Genomic DNA, 18,537 nt, shown 5'->3' with positions numbered 1-18,537 from the left:
AAACTTCTTAGATGCAAATGCAAAGAAGACATGAGCACAATGCTATCTAGCTTAAGTTTTAGGGATGTGACAACTCACCCCCACTCAAAAGAATCTCGTCCCGAGATTTAGAAGTCGTCGGGAATAACGCAGGATATTCAAGTCGGAGACGATCCTCTCTTTCCCAAGTTGCCTCCTTTTCAGAATGATTTGACCATTGAACTTTAAGAAACTTGAGGTTTCGACGTCGAGTGGTACGCTCAGCTTGATCAAGAATACGCACGGGGTATTCTCGGTAAGAAAGGTTATCTTGGAGATCAAGCGTTTCGTGGTCCACTTCACGGATAGGATCCGAAAAGCAACGCCTGAGTTGCGAGACGTGGAAAACATCATGAACTTTGGAAAGATGCGGAGGAAGTTCCAACTGGTAGGCAACTTCTCCTCGTTTGGCAAGAATGCGAAAAGGTCCAATGTAACGAGGAGCCAACTTGCCCTTGATACCGAAACGATGGGTACCCTTCAAAGGTGTAACCCGAAGGTAAGCCTTCTCGTCAACTTCAAAGGTCACAGCCTTATGATGACGATCATATTGGCTCTTTTGACGAGACTGGGCTGTTTTCAACTTTTCACGAATAATGCGAACCTGCTCTTCTGCATCTTGAATCATGTTCGGGCCAAAGAGTTGCCTCTCTCCGGTTTCTGACCAATTAAGAGGTGTTCGACATCTTCGTCCATAGAGAACTTCAAAAGGAGCTTTGCCCAAGCTTGATTGATAACTATTGTTATAAGCGAATTCGGCGAATGGAAGGCACTTCTCCCAATTCATACCGAACGAAATAACACAAGATCGGAGCATATCTTCTAGGATTTGATTCACTCTTTCTACTTGACCACTTGATTGGGGATGGAAAGCAGTGCTAAAAGATAAGTGAGTCCCCATGGCATTCTGAAAACTTTCCCAGAAGCGAGAAGTAAAGATACTTCCACGGTCCGAGTTAATTTCCAGGGGAACACCATGAAGAGACACTATTCGAGAGATATATAACTCTGCTAGCTGGCTAGCTGTTATACTCTCACGAACAGGAAGAAAATGAGCCACTTTGGAAAGACGGTCAATGACCACAAAGATAGCATTATTTCCTTTCTTGGTCTTGGGAAATCCGGTAATGAAATCCATGCTAACTTTATCCCATTTCCATTCAGGAATAGCTAAAGGTTGAAGGGTGCCAGCAGGCCTTTGATGTTCTGCCTTAACTCGACGACAGACGTCGCAGTTCGCAACGAACTCAGCAATTTCTCTCTTCATCCTAGTCCACCAGAACCTCTGGCGTAGGTCCTGATACATCTTAGTACTACCGGGATGAATGGTGAGAGGGGAATCATGAGCCTCCTTAAGAATTAACTGCCTTAGATGTGGGTTCTTTGGAACCACTAAACGATTTTGGAAGAATACCACACCTTGATCATTCATGGAAAATTCTTTAGCGTTTCCGCTAAAAATATTCTCCTTGATCCGTGATATACCCTTGTCACGCTTTTGGCCAGCTATAATCTGATCCTTAAGAGTAGGCTTCGCCACCAGGGTAGAAAGGAATCCTTGAGGAACAATATGAAGATTCAATTTCCGAAAGTCCTCATGGAGAAGTGGTTGACCTTGTTGTAGCATCAAATTGTTACAATAAGATTTATGACTTAGTGCATCGGCCATAACATTGGCCTTCCCCGGGGTGTAAGTTATCCCTAAGTCGTAATCCGAGATCAACTCAACCCACCGTCTTTGCCTGAGATTCAAATTCGGCTGGGTGAAGATATATTTCAGACTTTGGTGATCAGTGAAAATTTCGCAACGATTACCCAGAAGGTAATGTCGCCAGGTTTTTAGTGCATGGACCACAGCTGCAAGCTCAAGGTCATGTGTGGGATAATTATCCTCATGTGGTCGCAACTGTCGAGATGCGTATGCGATCACATGACGATCTTGCATGAGAATGCAACCTAATCCTTGTCGCGAGGCGTCGCAATAGATAACAAAGTCCTTAGAAAAATCTGGTGGTAGCAACACAGGTGCAGAGGTCAGGCGTCTTTTCAGTTCCTGAAAACTATGCTCACACTGTGGTGTCCACTCAAACTTTTTATCCTTCTTGAGGAGTTCAGTCAGAGGCTTTGCAACCTTGGAGAAATTCTCGACGAAGCGGCAACAATAGCTCGCTAGACCAAGAAAACTCCTAACTTGCTTAACCGATTCCGGTTGAGTCCAATCAAGGACAGCTTGAACTCTCTCGGGATTGACAGCAATACCCTTACCAGAGATTACGTGGCCTAGATAGGTCACTTCTGGTAACCAGAATTCACATTTTGAAAATTTGGCATAAAGGCGATGCTCTCAAAGTTTCATCAGTACCAGCCTTAGATGCTCGGCATGTTCTTGTTCATTCTTGGAGTAGATGAGAATATCATCGAGGTATACTACGACGAATTTATCCAAATACTCCATAAAGATTGAATTCATCAGCCGAGAGAAGGTGGCTGGGGCATTGGTTAAACCGAAGGACATAACGGTGTACTCATATTGGCCATAACGAGTAACAAAGGCCGTTTTTGGAATGTCCCCGTTCTTAATCTTGATTTGATGGTATCCCAACCTCAAATCCATTTTGGAGAAGACTGAGGATCCAACGAGCTGATCGTACAGATCGTTGATCTTGGGGAACGGATACTTGTTCTTTATGGTGACCAGGTTAACTGGTCGGTAATCTACAACCATCCGATCCGTTCCGTCTTTCTTCTTGACGAAGAGGACGGGACAAGCCCAAGGAGAAGAGCTAGGACGAATGAAACCCTTGTTCAAGGCCTCATCTAATTGCTTCTTAAGTTCGGCTAGCTCCAGGGGTGCCATCTTATAAGGTCTTCTGGCTATTGGCACAGTTCCGGGAACAAGATCTATCACAAACTCTACATCTCTGTCAGGTGGAATTCCTGGCAGTTCCTCTGGAAAAACATCCGGGAAGCCACGGACTACCGGAATGTCTTCAAGTTCCGGAGGAGGGTTGGCATTTAGGGAATAGAGTTGGCATTTGGCAACTCGAGTAGAGACATTTACTATCTCACCCGAGGGATGGGTAAGCTGGACATTTCTAGAGTGGGTATCAATCTTGGCATAGTGAGCTGACATCCAGTCCATGCCCAAGATGATATTAATATCCGAAGATTTCAATGCTCTCAATGAGGCTAGAAAAACTAGCCTGTCTACTAGAATTTCATTGGCATAGGTTATCCTAGAGGTTTGCCATTTGCTACTAGGGGTTTGGACAACCAATGGGATTGGCATATCACAAAATGACATGTTATGCAACTGTGCATAACTTTCTGAAATGAAGGAACGAGAAGACCCAGTGTCAAAGAGAACGGACGCTGGGTGATGATTAACAAGAAGCGTACCCAGCATGACGTCGGGATCCTCTGCAGCTTCTTCTGCTCACACATAGTTCACACGGCCACGTGCAGGAGTTGGATTCACATAAAATGCTTTGCCCGACTTGGCCTGCCCGACGGACTTTCCGGGTTGCTTGGCACCCACATTCTGAGGACACTCACGGGAATAATGCCCTGGTTCTCCACACTTGTAGCATATCACCTGGTTGGCACGTGGTGCAGCATTGCTAGCTGGACCACCATAAGCTTTTGCTGGAGGGTTGGCCTGATTCGTCTGAGGCGCCACGTAGGATGGCCTCGGAGTGTATCTTGGCGGCAGAGAACTGTTTGGAACCCACAGCCTGCGTTTTGGAAACGCGGAACCAGAAGACGAGCCAAAGTCACGGGAGTGCTTCCTTGTGGCTTCGAAGTCAGTATGACCAGTCTCCGCACTGATCGCTTTGTTGACCAGGGCTTGAAAGCTTGCACACGAATGGAGGCGCAGATCTCGACGGAGCTCAGGGCTCAGACCCTTACGGAATCTTGCTTGCTTCTTGGCGTCAGTAGACACCTCCTCTGTTGCATAGCGGGCGAGGTTACCGAATTCGTGGCTATAGGCATCCACAGACAACTTGCCTTGAGTGAAGGCACAGAACTCCTCTCTCTTTCTGTCCATCAGGCCCTCTGGAATATGGTGCAGACGAAAAGCTGCACTGAAGTCTGCCCATGTGGCTACTGGTTCAGCGGGACGCATAGCTTCAAAATTCTCCCACCACAGATTGGCGGGTCCCTCCAGGAAATACGTCGCGAAGGTCACCTTGTCGGCTTCAGATACATTTGCCGAGCGAATCTTGCGTGAAATGCTGCATAGCCAGTCATCAGCGTCGAGGGGATCGACGGAATGATGAAACTTTAGAGGATTCAGCTTCACAACGTCATTGAGGGATACTGCAGCATTCCTAGGCTATCGAGCCGTATTCTGCTCAATACGCTCTAGCAGTCGGTTGGTCTCCCTTTTGTTTCTTTCTGCCTCAAGCATCACTTCTACCAGAGAAGGTGGGTGAGGCAGGTCTTCCTGCGATGCTTGACTACCCTCACCTTGCTCATGGGCTGGGGCACGGTTCAACCTGGTGAACACCATCCTGACAAACAAACTCATAGCTTAGACCAATATCATATCATTACTAGCTATGGATTAAGAATGTACTGAACACACGGAATGCGGAAATGAATATCCGAACAACATGGTAACAAGCAACTGCTATATATACACCATGGTTCATACACACCCTTACGTAGTTCAGTACAAACTTACTCGAAGAGCAAACTACTGAAATGGTGGAACTACTCATCAGAGGCTTACAAGCTTCCTATACATTATTTATCTAGGCCTCCGGAATTCGTTTCACATTACTACCATACTCCACAAGTCACACAGGACTGTGAACATACGGCTACTACCATACTATCCTTCCGCTCATGGCTCAGGCATCCGCATAGAACATCTCATAGAGATTACCTCCATGACCTGGAAGCTCAACCTGCGGATCAGGAAACACTCTTGCCTGAGATCCCTGGGATCCATAAGGACACGGATGTGGCCTTGGTCCCCTGACTGGTGGTAAGAGGGGTCCCCGAAGAGGTGTGACTCCTCCTATAGCTGGCCAGTCAACATGGGCCGGAAGATGGGTCCTAACAGGGTTCAGCATCTCCATCTCTCCATACCCTGTCTGGACCACCGGTGCCAGCTGCGTCAAAGCTGTCCACAGGCGGGCACGGGTAGCGTAAAGCTCCATGCGGAGAGCACGAGCATCCCTGTCTCTGTTCTCTAGCATCTCAACAGTGGACTGCAGAAGTGGGTCCTCCATAGAAGAATCAAAATAGACTCCACTGAGGTATCCCTCTTCACCAGACCGAGAGGCCGGAACATAGCAGAACTCTGAATTCTGCAGCAGTGCATGTCTCGCTCTCATAATAGTCAGCATTGAATAGGCAGCATCTTGTACTGCCATGTCAACCGTGACTCCCAACCCATAGGACCAATGGATTGGCTTCTCCGCTCCAGGGTAGTCTGGAAATACCCTAACAGTGCAGATGTACTGGCTCTGGTTGAAGTCTCGGTACTGTTCCTCCACTGTGTACTCGGGGTACCAGCGGTAACCGCACACCGACATCATCCTGACCAGCATGGCCGTATGACCCGGTACATCAATGCACCTGGTCAGACGTACCGCCTGACGAGAAGGACGGCGCAGAAGCATTAGAGCTCTGAATGCAAAATTGAGCAGCATAACGGCTGTAAATGCTCAAAAACAAATTTTGAGACAACCCAAAAATGAAATAGCGTCACCACTCAACTATCAAGTTCAACTCTCTGATCATCAAACTTACTTCCTGCTTCCTAGGAATAAAAGAAACCCAATATCTCTCGACCCATAGTCCTATAATCTACCGATCAAAATCCGAGCCTAGGAGAAGATGAGTAACCTAGTCCTTAATTCCCGCAGAAAAGACGAGGATGACCAGAATAGAATACCTTGAGAAGAGAACAAGAGTGTTACGTTCCCTTCCACAAACAATTCCCTTATATATAACTAAAGCATTTCTAGACTCAACTTCGACCAGTTTGGCTTAGTAATCCTACAGTCAGTCAGGCTCTGATACCAACGCTGTCGGGACCCCGATCCTAAGCCATAGGAATCCAGCCTGTAACACATTGCATCCCTTTGTGGTCTCACGCATGGTTAACTCCACGGCTGCAGCCTTACCTTAGCCGGGACCGTTTGCGTCTTTTGACTCACGTATGCGATAGTGTCGCTAGCATTCCAATGTCAAAGAACCCGGATCGACATGTCTAGTCATAAACCAAAGTGGCAGTTCCGCACAAGGACAGGCATACATGACCCAACAAAGCAGGTGTCGGTCATCAACGAACGTAGACGAGTCGTAGCAAGCTACAAGGACTCCATTACGTCGTGTGACATTTCCCCAAAGGGGACAGACACAGCAGCTAAGAAGGACACATGCCGGTCAACCAATGCATCCGGAGCAGTAGCGAACTACCAAGGCTCGTTGGATCACAAAGGGGCATTTCCTTGTAAGGGGTGCTACTAAAGTTCACGACTAGGTATTCGAACCCCATACATATCAAGTAAGACACACGTACGCATGGCATACAGATATGTATAGATACATCGATGGCATCACAACATAACCATAAACATACAAACTTTATTTAGGAGGCTCGGAAGAGCCACACACATAATATTACACATCAAGGGTCTCGCGACCCATAATAGCAGTCATACAATACAAGCCAGCGGAAGAGTTATAAGCTGTCTGGGTACAGACATAGCAACTAGGAGGCACATGGCCTGACTATACTACAGAGCCGACGTAGGGCCAGATCGTAGCTGGGACACCAGCTACTCGTCGTCGTCGATGTCTACGAAGAACCCTTCATTAGGGTCATTAGCAACCTCTGCAACATGATTAAGCAAACATGAGTACGAAGGTACTCAGCAAGACTTTAGGATGGCTAACTACTCATGCAAGGTATCAAGAAGGTATCGTAGGGTTTCATGCGGAAAGCCAGCATTTGACTCGTGGCTAGACAACTTGCTTTTTGAAATTAGTTTTGACAACTTGATTTCTCGCACACGAGTCCACTAACACCACAACAATACACTATCGTGGAATCATTCCGTCTCCATACGGAAATGCCGTCCACGACACTCACGCTTATCTTGAAAATTTTAGGAGTAGCCATTGAAGTTATCTATGAACAACATATGTCTCCAAGTAGTCCATATCCGCGGACGCGGCTATTCGAATAGATCATAACCCTGCAGGGGTGTACTTCGTCACACACGCTCCCGCCACTTATCGCCATGTGCACGTCATGCACCTCGGCAACCTTCAAGCGGAAGCCCAGCGAGGGAGTCGGCCACGACCGTTAACCACGCTAGTACCTAGTCCAGGTTTATTGCCTATCTGAGAGTAACCCGTACGGAAGTCTGGCCGAGGTTTCCGCCACGGCCTCAAACGATGTGCGCAGGGTTCCCAAGCCCACCATCCGGGTGCCACTTGGTACACCGTGCCACTGCCTACCGCATCACGGTCCACCTCTCAGGCCAGCACCATGCACGGCCTCCAGCATTACTATAAACACCAGAAACTACTTGCAACTCCTGGACCGAGTACTAAGCGATTAATAGGCCGAGCGGGGTCATATTTCAGGGCCCAGCATGTGGTAGTATCTAGTCTTGGATTACATACACGGAACTCAGTTCCTAAGGACGGTTCCGATGAAACAACCCGCCATGTACTCCTACACAGCCTTTCACCGGTATCTTTACCAAGTCAAGTTCAACACACGACCTTTGCTCACCGAACACATTCCACATTTCTGTTCATCTCCCAGATGACAGACCATACACAACTCTAAGCATAGCATGCATAGCAGGATAAGGCACATCATAGCTCAAGCAACTACCAGGTATGCTAGGTTGCAAGGTTCGGCTATTTACTGTGACAAGGTTAAGTCATGCAAAGGAAGTGGGTTCAACTATCGTGGCAAAAGCAGTTGAAGCATTTGATCCTAATGCATTAAATAGGTGCAGGAGCAAGAACATAGGTGTTATCGGGATGATCAAAAGGGGTGCTTGCCTTGTTGCTCAGAGGAGGAACGATATCCGTCGGACAGATATTCGGTGGATTCCGGGGGTGCGGAGCCTACCGAAATGAACGGCAACATTCAATAACAATCATATGCAATCAAAATGATGCATGAGCATGGCATGAGAATGCAAAGTGATAAGTTATTATAATCAAGATGTTTTAGGTTTAGAGTTGATTTGAATCACATTCGAATAGCAATTCAAACGGGTATTCCCGGATACCGGTTTAATTGATTCGACCTGATGCTCAGATCAACCTAATGTTAACATGCATGAAATGTCATGTTATGGTACTGATTTATATCTAGGGCAGTGTGTGATCATTGCATTTATAATGAAATTTGGATATTTTTGCAAATTCCATTTATAAAGTGATTAAAAGAATTGAATTATTCCTTATTTCACAATTTAGGGTTCTGTAACTTTTTCAAACATAGTTGAAAATAGCATAATCAGAATCCTTGAATTTTTCTGATACTTTTTCATATATAAATTATTTTCATTGGAGTTACAGATTAATTTCTATGATTTTTGCAATTTTTAGCAATTTCCTGAATTATTTTTATACTGGAAATTCCATTTATTGCATCAGGCTGACGTCAGCAGGTCAGCCGACCTGTGCAGGTCAAACCTGACAGGGGGGCCCCACTGGTCAGCCTCTCTGGGCTAATCCCGCGCTGACCAGCCCCTAATTGGGGTTTGACCAGGCGTGGGGCCCTCTGGCAGCGACTTAGAGGAGGGCGATTAGGCCCTAATGGCCGGCCACGTCGACGGCCACCGGAGGGTGGTTGCCGGCGACCAAACCCGCGGTGGAGGGCTCGCCGGAGGTGACCTAGATGGCGCTGCACGGCACCAAATCGCACGCGGATGGCAGCTATAGCAAGCTCGCGAAGCGGCCGATCTGGCAGGACCAACTAGGGAGGCTAGGGTCGCCGGAAGAGGCGTCGGCGACGAGCCGGAGCGGCGGCCGAAGCTCGGGCGTCGTCGGGGGCTTCAAATCAGGGGGATCCACGCTTAGTTCTTAGCTGCTACGGCATCTACGCGTCGTCCTGGAGCTTCTGGTGCTCACGGGAGGACGAGCTGGACATCGGAGGGCTACCGGCGACGAGCGGCAGCGGCGGTGCTCGTCGGCCTCCGGTGAAACTAGGGCTAGAGAAGGGGATCGACGGGGAAAGCTTAGGGGAAACCACCGCATGCTCACAGGGAGTGCAGAGAAGGCCTGGGGGCGACGAATCGACGGGAGATGTCCGGCGGCCGGAGGAAGAAGACGACGGCGTTGCGGGCGTTGCAGGGCTCGAGGGGACTTCGGCTTCTGCAGAGATGACCAGGCTGACGAGGCGGATCTAATGGCGTGCTCGGGGAGGGGTTCCTGTGGCCAGGGCAACGGCCAGCTCGAGCTCGAGCTCGGCTCTAATGGCGGCAGCAGGGAGAAGGAGGGGATCCGGGCGGAGGAGGAGAACCGAGGCGGGGAATGGATAGGGGAGGCTCTGGGGAGCTTATCCCCGCCGTCGCCAGCGCGAACCGGCGGCCAGGCAGGCACGCAGGTGCGTGGCCGCGCCGGAGGAGGCGGCGGCCACCTCCTGCTGCCTACTGGCGCGGGGAAGGGGACGAGCGGCGAGGTGGGCTGGGCCTGGCGTGGGCGTCAGGTAAGATTTTTCCTTTTTCTTCTGTTTTTGTTTTTCTGTTTTTCTATTTATTGCTTTGCTAATTATTTCAGCTCCAAAACAAAAAGTAAAAACTATTTTAAACCTCCTGAAATATTTGTTATAATGTCCCCACTCATTTCCAAGACTTTCAACATTTTTGGAAAATTATAGCTTCTGTTTTTAAATTTTTAGATTTGAAACCAGTGGCTTTTGCATTTATTTAAAATGCTTGAAGTGTCAAGAAAATAGTTTTCTCCAATGCTCATTTGCTTTCATGATTTATCAGAAAGTTTGAACATTTCTTGAGGCCATTTTGGGTTCATTGATTTTGAACTAGTTTGAAATTTCCTTTAATTGAAATGGTGGCTAGGGTTTTGAGTTTTTCCTTTGCCACTTTGTTGTTTTTGTTGAAACTTCTTAGATGCAAATGCAAAGAAGACATGAGCACAATGCTATCTAGCTTAAGTTTTAGGGATGTGACAATCATATAGCTTGTCATGTTTGGTGTCAAATCAAGCAACTGGATCGTAGTTTTTAAAACGCTTCAGCCTTTTATTACTCACTCAATACATGAACATGAACCACTGATATAGCATAAAGGTGATATTTTTCGAAGGGGTAAAAGTGAAGAAGAAAGTCTCGCATGAACTAGGCGTATCAACGGGCTATGGAGATGCTCATCAATAGATATCAATGCGATGAGTAGGGATTGCCATGCAACGGATCCACTAAGAGCTATAAGCGTGTGCAAGTCCAATATGAAAACTAGGTGGGCGTGCATTAAACTCTATAATGAAAAGTTCCCAATAGTATATGAAAGTGACAACATAGGAGACTCTCCATATGAAAAACATGGTGCTACTTTGAAGCACAAGTGTGGAATTAGCATGTCCCTTCTATTTTTCTCCCCTTTTTTTCTTTTTCTCTTTTTTCTTTCTCTTTTTTTATCTCTCTTTTTTTTGTCCGGAAGATCATCCCGACTTATGGGGGAATCATAGGCTCCTTCATTCTTTCCTCACTAGGACAATGCTCTAATAATGAATAATGATGATGACACTTTTATTTACTTACATCTCAATATTACAACTCGATACCTAGAACAAAGTATGACTCTATATGAATGCTTCTATCATTGTACTAGGATGTGCAATGATCTAGCATAGCACGAACATAAAAAATTAGACAAGCCATGGAAATATCATGCTAGCTACCTTACGATTATGCAAAGAAATATGACAATGAATGCTCAAGTCATCGAAACGGAAGCGGTGTAAATTTCATGGAAATATATCTCGAAATGGCTATGAAAATGCCATAATAGGTAGGTATGCCGGCCGTTTTGAGGAATATATAATAAGGATTGTGTGTGTTAGAGCATATCATATCACGGGGTTTGGATGCACCTGCGAAGTTTGCACCGACTCTCGAGGTGAGAAAGGAGAATGCTCGTTACCGCAGAGGCTAGCAAATAGCGGAAAGGTAAGAGTGCGTATATCCATGGATTCACATTAGTCACATTCTATTGATGCAAAGCACTACTCGCATGCCCCTAGGGAGAAGGTTGGGAGGAGTTAACTATCGTGTGACTCCGATTATAACAGCACAAAAGATTTCAGTCAAGGATAAATTATGCTCCAACTTCATTGCATAACCAGAGACTATACGAGCATGCTTCGGGAATCACAAACCTTAACATAAATTTTCTTACTAATATACACTCATAAAATAGTGCAACCACGTATTACTATCTTAATGTGGCAACACTATCGCAAAGAATCAAACATATCATAGTGAGTGATCTAAAAGTTTATATAGGATTTTATGACTAACCATGTAAATGACCAATTCCTTTTGACTCTCTAAATAGGTATAAGTGAAGCATGAGATTTTAATTCTTTCCACAAAAGACGATGCTCTAATAAATAGAAGTGAAGAAGAAGAACATTCTACAAATAACGGTTTTCTATATGCAGAGAATCACGCAATCCAAACTTCAAATGATATAAGTGAAGCACATGAAGCATTCTATCAAGCCATACTCAAAAGATATAAGTGAAGTGCAATGAACATTCTATAAATCAACGATGGACTATATCATACCAGCATCGTGCATAAAATAAATTTTAAAACTAAACACAAAAGAGGCTTCAAAATTTACGCATATCGCGTGAACGAAAAGAAGACGAAAACATACCGATACTTGTTGAAGAAACATGGGATGCCTCCCGGGGAATACCCAACCTTAGACACTTGAGTCTCCTCGGATATTTAATTGGGGTGCCTTGGGCATCCCCAAGATTGAACTTTTGCCTCGCCTCCATGCCCTCGTATCGAGACCTCCTAAAACTTTGAACACTTCATCCACACAAAACTTAACTGAAAACTCGTGAGATTGGTTGGTATAATAATGCAAATTACTAACTTAAGTACTTTTGCAAACCATTCATATTTATTATTGCATTATAGCTACTGTAATATAACTTCTCCATGGCTTATACCATCGATACAATCAATAGTTTCTTCCAAACAAGCAACACAATGCATCGAAAACAGAATCTGTCAAAAACAGGACAATTTATAGTAATCGGAACATTGACCATACCTATGTAACTTCAACAATTCTGAAAACTTAGGACGAGATAAATAGTTTGCATAGCATTACTGTGTAAAAATATCAAAAACTTTTGAAGGTCGAGTAAAAATTGTAAATTCACGCACTACATTCAAAGTTTTTGTTTTTGCACCGCACACACCAACAAGTAATCTAATCATCCTAAATGTAAATCTTGCCACATTATTTTTATAATACAATGGATTTGTACAAGGGAATAATTATTTCTGCAAGAAACTCATGAAAAACTCTACATTGTTTCCATGAGCATGAACACAAGTGTTCAAGGTCGACCCTCACTTCTCCAATGCATAACCTTCCAATCACTTCTCTTTCTGAAAAAGTTTTAAACTTCCCGTATTTTTTTGTTTTTAAACTTTTTAAAAGCACTCTACAGAAATAGACGACTCTCTAAAACTTCCGCATTGTCTCCCTGACAGCGTTTTCTTTAAAGCCATTAAGCTAGGCATAAAGTGCTCAAGTAATTGATCCACCTCAATCCTAAGGTATATCAAAGCCAATCTTAATTAAAAATGATTTGTAATTTAGTAGTGAGCACAAAGCAACATATATCATGCAATCACAAAGTCTAACTCTATTCCTATGCATGGGCATGTCATAAAAGAACAATTCATGCACATCAAGTAAAGGCTAATACATAGCATAAGCAGTTTCTTGCAATTTTATCGTGATGGAAACATAAAGAGGCGGAGATGTAGTTCCTCTCAGGTAATAATTGCAAGTAGGAGCCGCAAGCACATGCATAATATATCCATAAAAATCATCATGTGAAGTGGTAAAACGCAACCCATGAACATAATCCTTAATAAGTGCAAACTTCTCCGATATAGTGTAGTTGGAAGAATTCAAAAATATAATAGGACTATCATGTGTGGGTCCAATAGCAACAATTTCATGCTTAACATACGGAAGTACAACAAGTTCATCTTCACAAGCATAATGCATATTGGCATCTTGGCCACAAGCATAGCAAGCATCAATTTCATCAAAAAGGGAAATTCGAAAGAATCAACGGGATCATAGCAGTTATCATAGCATTCATCCTTTGGTGCGAAGGGAAATTAAACAATGCATGAGTTGAAGAGTTACTCTCATTAGACACGGGTAGCTAATCCGCTCTACCTCCTTTCGTTCTTTGCTCTCCTCCTCATCTTCTCATCTAATGAGCTCACAGTTTCATCAATTTCTTCTTCCATAGAATCATGCAAACTTTTAGTCTCTTCTTGGGGAATAGAGGAGTCCTGAATATATAGTTTAACATAAGCATTAGAAGCATAGTTTTCATAGCAATATTTAAGTATGGAAATTTTTTCAGATTTGTAAAGAGCAACATCATATATTTCAACCAAAGAAGCAACTTCATAAGCATCCTTAAAAGAAACAAATACTTTAATTTGTTCAACATCATAATAACTATAAACACCTTTAGGAGAAGAAGATAAGATTCCATTATCACTAAACTCACATTGGTAGGGAAGTTGTTTCCTAGGGTCTTCGGAACAACAAGTAAAATCATATATTTCACATAACTTCCAAGAATAATAATGCAAAATATTAATATGATGCCATAAAAGTTCCCCTTTTTGAGATATGCGCTGTCGGACATAATAAGCATGCTCATCTAATGATTTTCCCTCAATTAAACTAGTTGGAGTTTCAGCACGAGCACATAGGGATCGAAGATGATCCAAGTAAAAAGCTTCAATAGTATGCTAGATTTTGGGTGGTTCTTCAACCATTGGTTCGGTAGGTACAACTAATGTTTTTTGTATTTTGCATTTCCTACCCATAACTAAAGATAGAAAACAAGAACAAGATAGAAACTACTTAGTGATAAAGCAAACAAGCACACACGGGAATATTCACCCCACACTATTGCTCCCCAACAACGACGCCAGAAAAAGATCTTGATAACCCACAAGTATAGGATGTCGTTTATATCCTTTTCGATAAATGAGAGTGTCGAACCCAATGAGGAGCTAAAGGTATAACAAATATTCCCTCAAGTTCTATCAACCACCGATACAACTATACGCACACTTAACATTTGCTTTACTTAAAACAAGAATAAAACTAGAATTACTTAGTAGGTGTAATAGATATGTTTGCAAGATAATAAAGAACAAGTAAATAAAAGTTAGATGCTATTTAGTAGATAACTTTTTGTGTAACGCAAGAAAAATATTGTCCATAGGCAATTGAATATAACATGATAGATACTTATCATGTGCAATGAGGGAGAGGCATATGCTAACACACTTTCCATACTTAGATCATATGCACTTATGATTGGACCTCTAACAAGCATACGCAACTACTAGAAATCATTAACGTAAAACCAATCATAGCATTACACATGAAGTCATCTTTACTCCCATACTCGCACATCTAGCTTACTTGAGTGTAAGTTTCTGTCACTCTCCCCACCCACTATAAGCGAATCATGAACATATTGCAAACCCTCAGCATGCATCCTTCACATGTGCGCGTCATGGAAGGCACCTTAGGACAACACCATATCAACACAGAACTCATATCAATAACATCATATCACAATTAACCTGTAGGACAAAACGGATCTACTCAAGCATCATAGGATAGCCACATATCATTGGGAAATAGTATGTAGTGTTGAGGACCATGTTTAAGTATAGTTACAGTGGGAAAAGAGGTGTTACACCACTTCATAGAGGGGCGAGAGTTGGTGTTGACGGCAGCAAGACTGTTGATGTAGATAGTCATCACGCTCCTTGCCTCGACAACACTCCAACGCAACTGGGAAACAGGGGCTAGATCTCCCCTCCTCCTGCTTCTTACATGGCCTCCCCATAGTTGAGAGGAAAGTCCCCCCTATGGTCCATGAACTCCATGGTGGCGGAGGGGCGGGAGCCCCTCCAAGATTGGATCTCCCTCTCTGTTCTCTTGTGTTTCGTGTCCCTGTTTTTGGCCCTTCACCGTTTCTTTGATCAACGGTGATTAGTAACTCCGATTGGCTTGAAATTTTTATGGGATAGTTTTCCGTAAAGTATAATTCTTGCGATCAAATAAGAGCTCCAACTGACTCATGATGTGGCCACTAGAGGCGGGGCGTGCTAGGGGGTATGGGCCGCGCCCTAGTCGGTAGTGGAGCACGTGGGCCTCCGTTTACGTTGATTCCACCTCCCAAAAATCACATATATTCCAAAATAATTATCCGTATATTTTTATCGTGTTTGGACTTTATTTAATATGGATATTCCACGAAACAAAAAATATGCAACAAACACGAAATGACACTTGGCACTGGATCAATATGTTAGTCCAATAAGTCATATAAAATGTTGCCAAAAATATGTGGAAGTTATATAATATTGGCATGGAACAATAAGAAATTATAGATATGATGGAGACATATCGGCGCTTGAGGAACAAACTTCACACACGATCCGAACATAATGCAAGTGTGTAATTCAAACAGAAAACCCGCGGTACCATCAATTTTTCAATTGATCAAGGCGGATAGCTATTTTTAAGATTTCTCTAGGCGGGTTGGTGCAAAGGTGGACTATAGTTACATGACAACCATGGGCGTGGCACATAGTTAGCATGCGAGAATCGTGTCTAGTACGTAAACAATCGAACACAATTGTCTGGTTCGACTCGTCTGCTATTTAAGTTTCAAAAAAGGACACCTCGGCTATTTATATAACAACATTGTAAAATAAACACAATAAATATTAGATCATAGCACAAACACACATGCATGTGGACCAAATGAATGTGTTGAAAGGTTGTTCTCGTGTTCAAATATGGAATAAACAACTTTGATGTGACACACAATGCCTCTTAGAGCACACGGTAATGTTGGCTTATGCCCCCCACTTCGAGTCGGTGGGAGGGATGGTAGAAACAATATATGAATGTACACACTTATACTAGGACTACAATTTCACCAGCCATAATACAAAACCAATAGAAATCCATCATGATCAACCCCTTCCCCTTGTTTTAGTTCTGAGGGTAGACTGTGCGGGCCTGATACGTATCCATCGTATCTACTTTTCCGAACTCTTTTGCCCTTGTTTTGGACTCTAATTTGCATGGTTTGAATGGAACTAACCCGGACTAACGCTGTTTTCAGCAGAATTGCCATGGTGTTATTTTTTGCACAGAAATAAAAGTTCTCGGAATGACCTGGAAATATACGGAGAATTTTTCTCGAATTTATGAAAAATACTGGCGCAAGAATCAACGGAGGAAGTGGAGCCGTGAGCCCACAAGCCCACCACGCGCGGGCCCCCCTGGCCGCGTCTGGCAGGCTTGTGGGGCCCACAGAGCTCCACCGCCTCCAAATCCAGCTCTATTTAGTCCGTTTCGTCCGGAAAAAAATCAAGGAGAAGAGTTCATCGCGTTTTACGATACGGAGGCGCCACCACCTCCCATTCTTCATCTGGAGGGCAGATCTAGAGTCCGTTTTGGGCTCCGGAGAGGGGAGATCGTCGCCATCGTCATCATCAACCTTCCTTCATCGCCAATTCCATGATGCTGTTCACTGTTCGTGAGTAATCTCATCGTAGGCTTGCCGGACGGTGATGGGTTGTATGAGATCTATCATGTAATCGAGTTAGTTTTGACGGGGATTGATCCCTAGTATCCACTATGTTCTGAGATTGATGTTGCTACTACTTTGCCATGCTTAATGCTTGTCACTAGGGACCGAATGCCATGATTTCAGATCTGAACCTATTATGTTCTCGCCAATATATGTGTGTTCTTGATCCTATCTTGCAAGTTGTAGTCACCTACTAAGTGTTATGACCCGGCAACCCCGGAGTGACAATAGCCGGAACCAATCCCGGAGATGACCATAGTATGAGGAGTTCATGTATTCACCAAGTGTTAATGCGTTGGTCCGGTTCTTTATTAAAAGTAGAACCTTAATATCCCATAGTTTCCATTAGGACCCCGCTGCCACAGGAGGGATGGACAATAGATGTCATGCAAGTTCTTTTCCCTAAGCACGTATGACTAAATACGGAATACATGCCTACATTAGATTGACGAACTAGAGCTAGTTACATATCTCTCCGTGTTATAACTGTTGCATGATGAATAGCATCCGACATAATCATCCATCACTGATCCAATGTCTACGAGTCTTTTACTGCTGGTCCTTGCTATGTTACTTTGTTGCTACTGCTGCTATTGTTACTCTGTTGCTACTGGTTACTGTTGCTACTGCTGCTATCACCCTACTTTGCTACTGATACTTTGCTGCAGATACTAAATCTTTCAGGTGTGGTTGAATTGACAACTCAGCTGCTAATACTTGAGAATATTCTTTGGCTTCCCCTTGAGTCGAATCAATAAATTTTGGTTGAATACTCTACCCTCAAAAACTGTTGCGATCCCATATACTTGTGGGTTATCAAGACCTTTTTCTGGCGCCGTTGCCGGGGAGGAGCAAGTCAAGAATAGTCTCCCGTCAACATGCCTTTTTCTGGCGCTGTTGCCGGGGAAGCACAACTATATTCTCTCGGTCACTTGGGATTTACGTCTGTTGGTTTGAGTAAGATCCAAGAACTAAAGTCTTGCCCTCAACTATGAGGACAACTAAGGAAGTGCCATCTAGCTCTGCACTTGATTGCCCTTCATTTATGAGTAAGTTTGTGACACCACCTCCTGCTAGAAATCTTGATATGTCGCATGTGCTTGATGATGCTACTTCTGCTACCCATGATGCTTATGATGATGCTATGCTTGATACTGCTTCGCCTGATGATGCTATGCTTGATACTGCTTTGCCTGATGATGCTATGCTTGTTACTGCTTTGCCACTAGGTGCATTCCTTGATGCACAAATTGCTAGAGTTGCTGCTAGATGTGATGATACTTCCGAAACTGCTGTTACTATTGAAGTAGAACCTGCTATTATGCCTGAATTGCCTGTTATGCGTGAGCATTATGTTATGGAGGGAGAGATAGCTGAGGATTTTCTTGCGTGTAAGGATAGCTATGTTGTTGAGAATTTACTGCGCAAGTGGAAAGAAAAATCTCTGAACGCTGGGATGAAATACGACCCAAAGTTTGCTACTTCGCCTATCTTTGTGACCGATAAGGATTATGAATTCTCTATCGACCCTGAGTTAATCACTTTGGTCGAATCTGATCCTTTTCACGGTTATGAGTCTGAAACGGTCGTAGCACATCT

The sequence above is a fragment of the Hordeum vulgare genome, chromosome 2H (genome assembly GCF_904849725.1).
Source record: "Hordeum vulgare subsp. vulgare chromosome 2H, MorexV3_pseudomolecules_assembly, whole genome shotgun sequence".
Lineage (NCBI taxonomy): Eukaryota > Viridiplantae > Streptophyta > Magnoliopsida > Poales > Poaceae > Hordeum > Hordeum vulgare.
The sequence above is the reverse complement of the archived record's forward strand: the minus strand, read 5'-3'. Positions refer to the sequence as shown.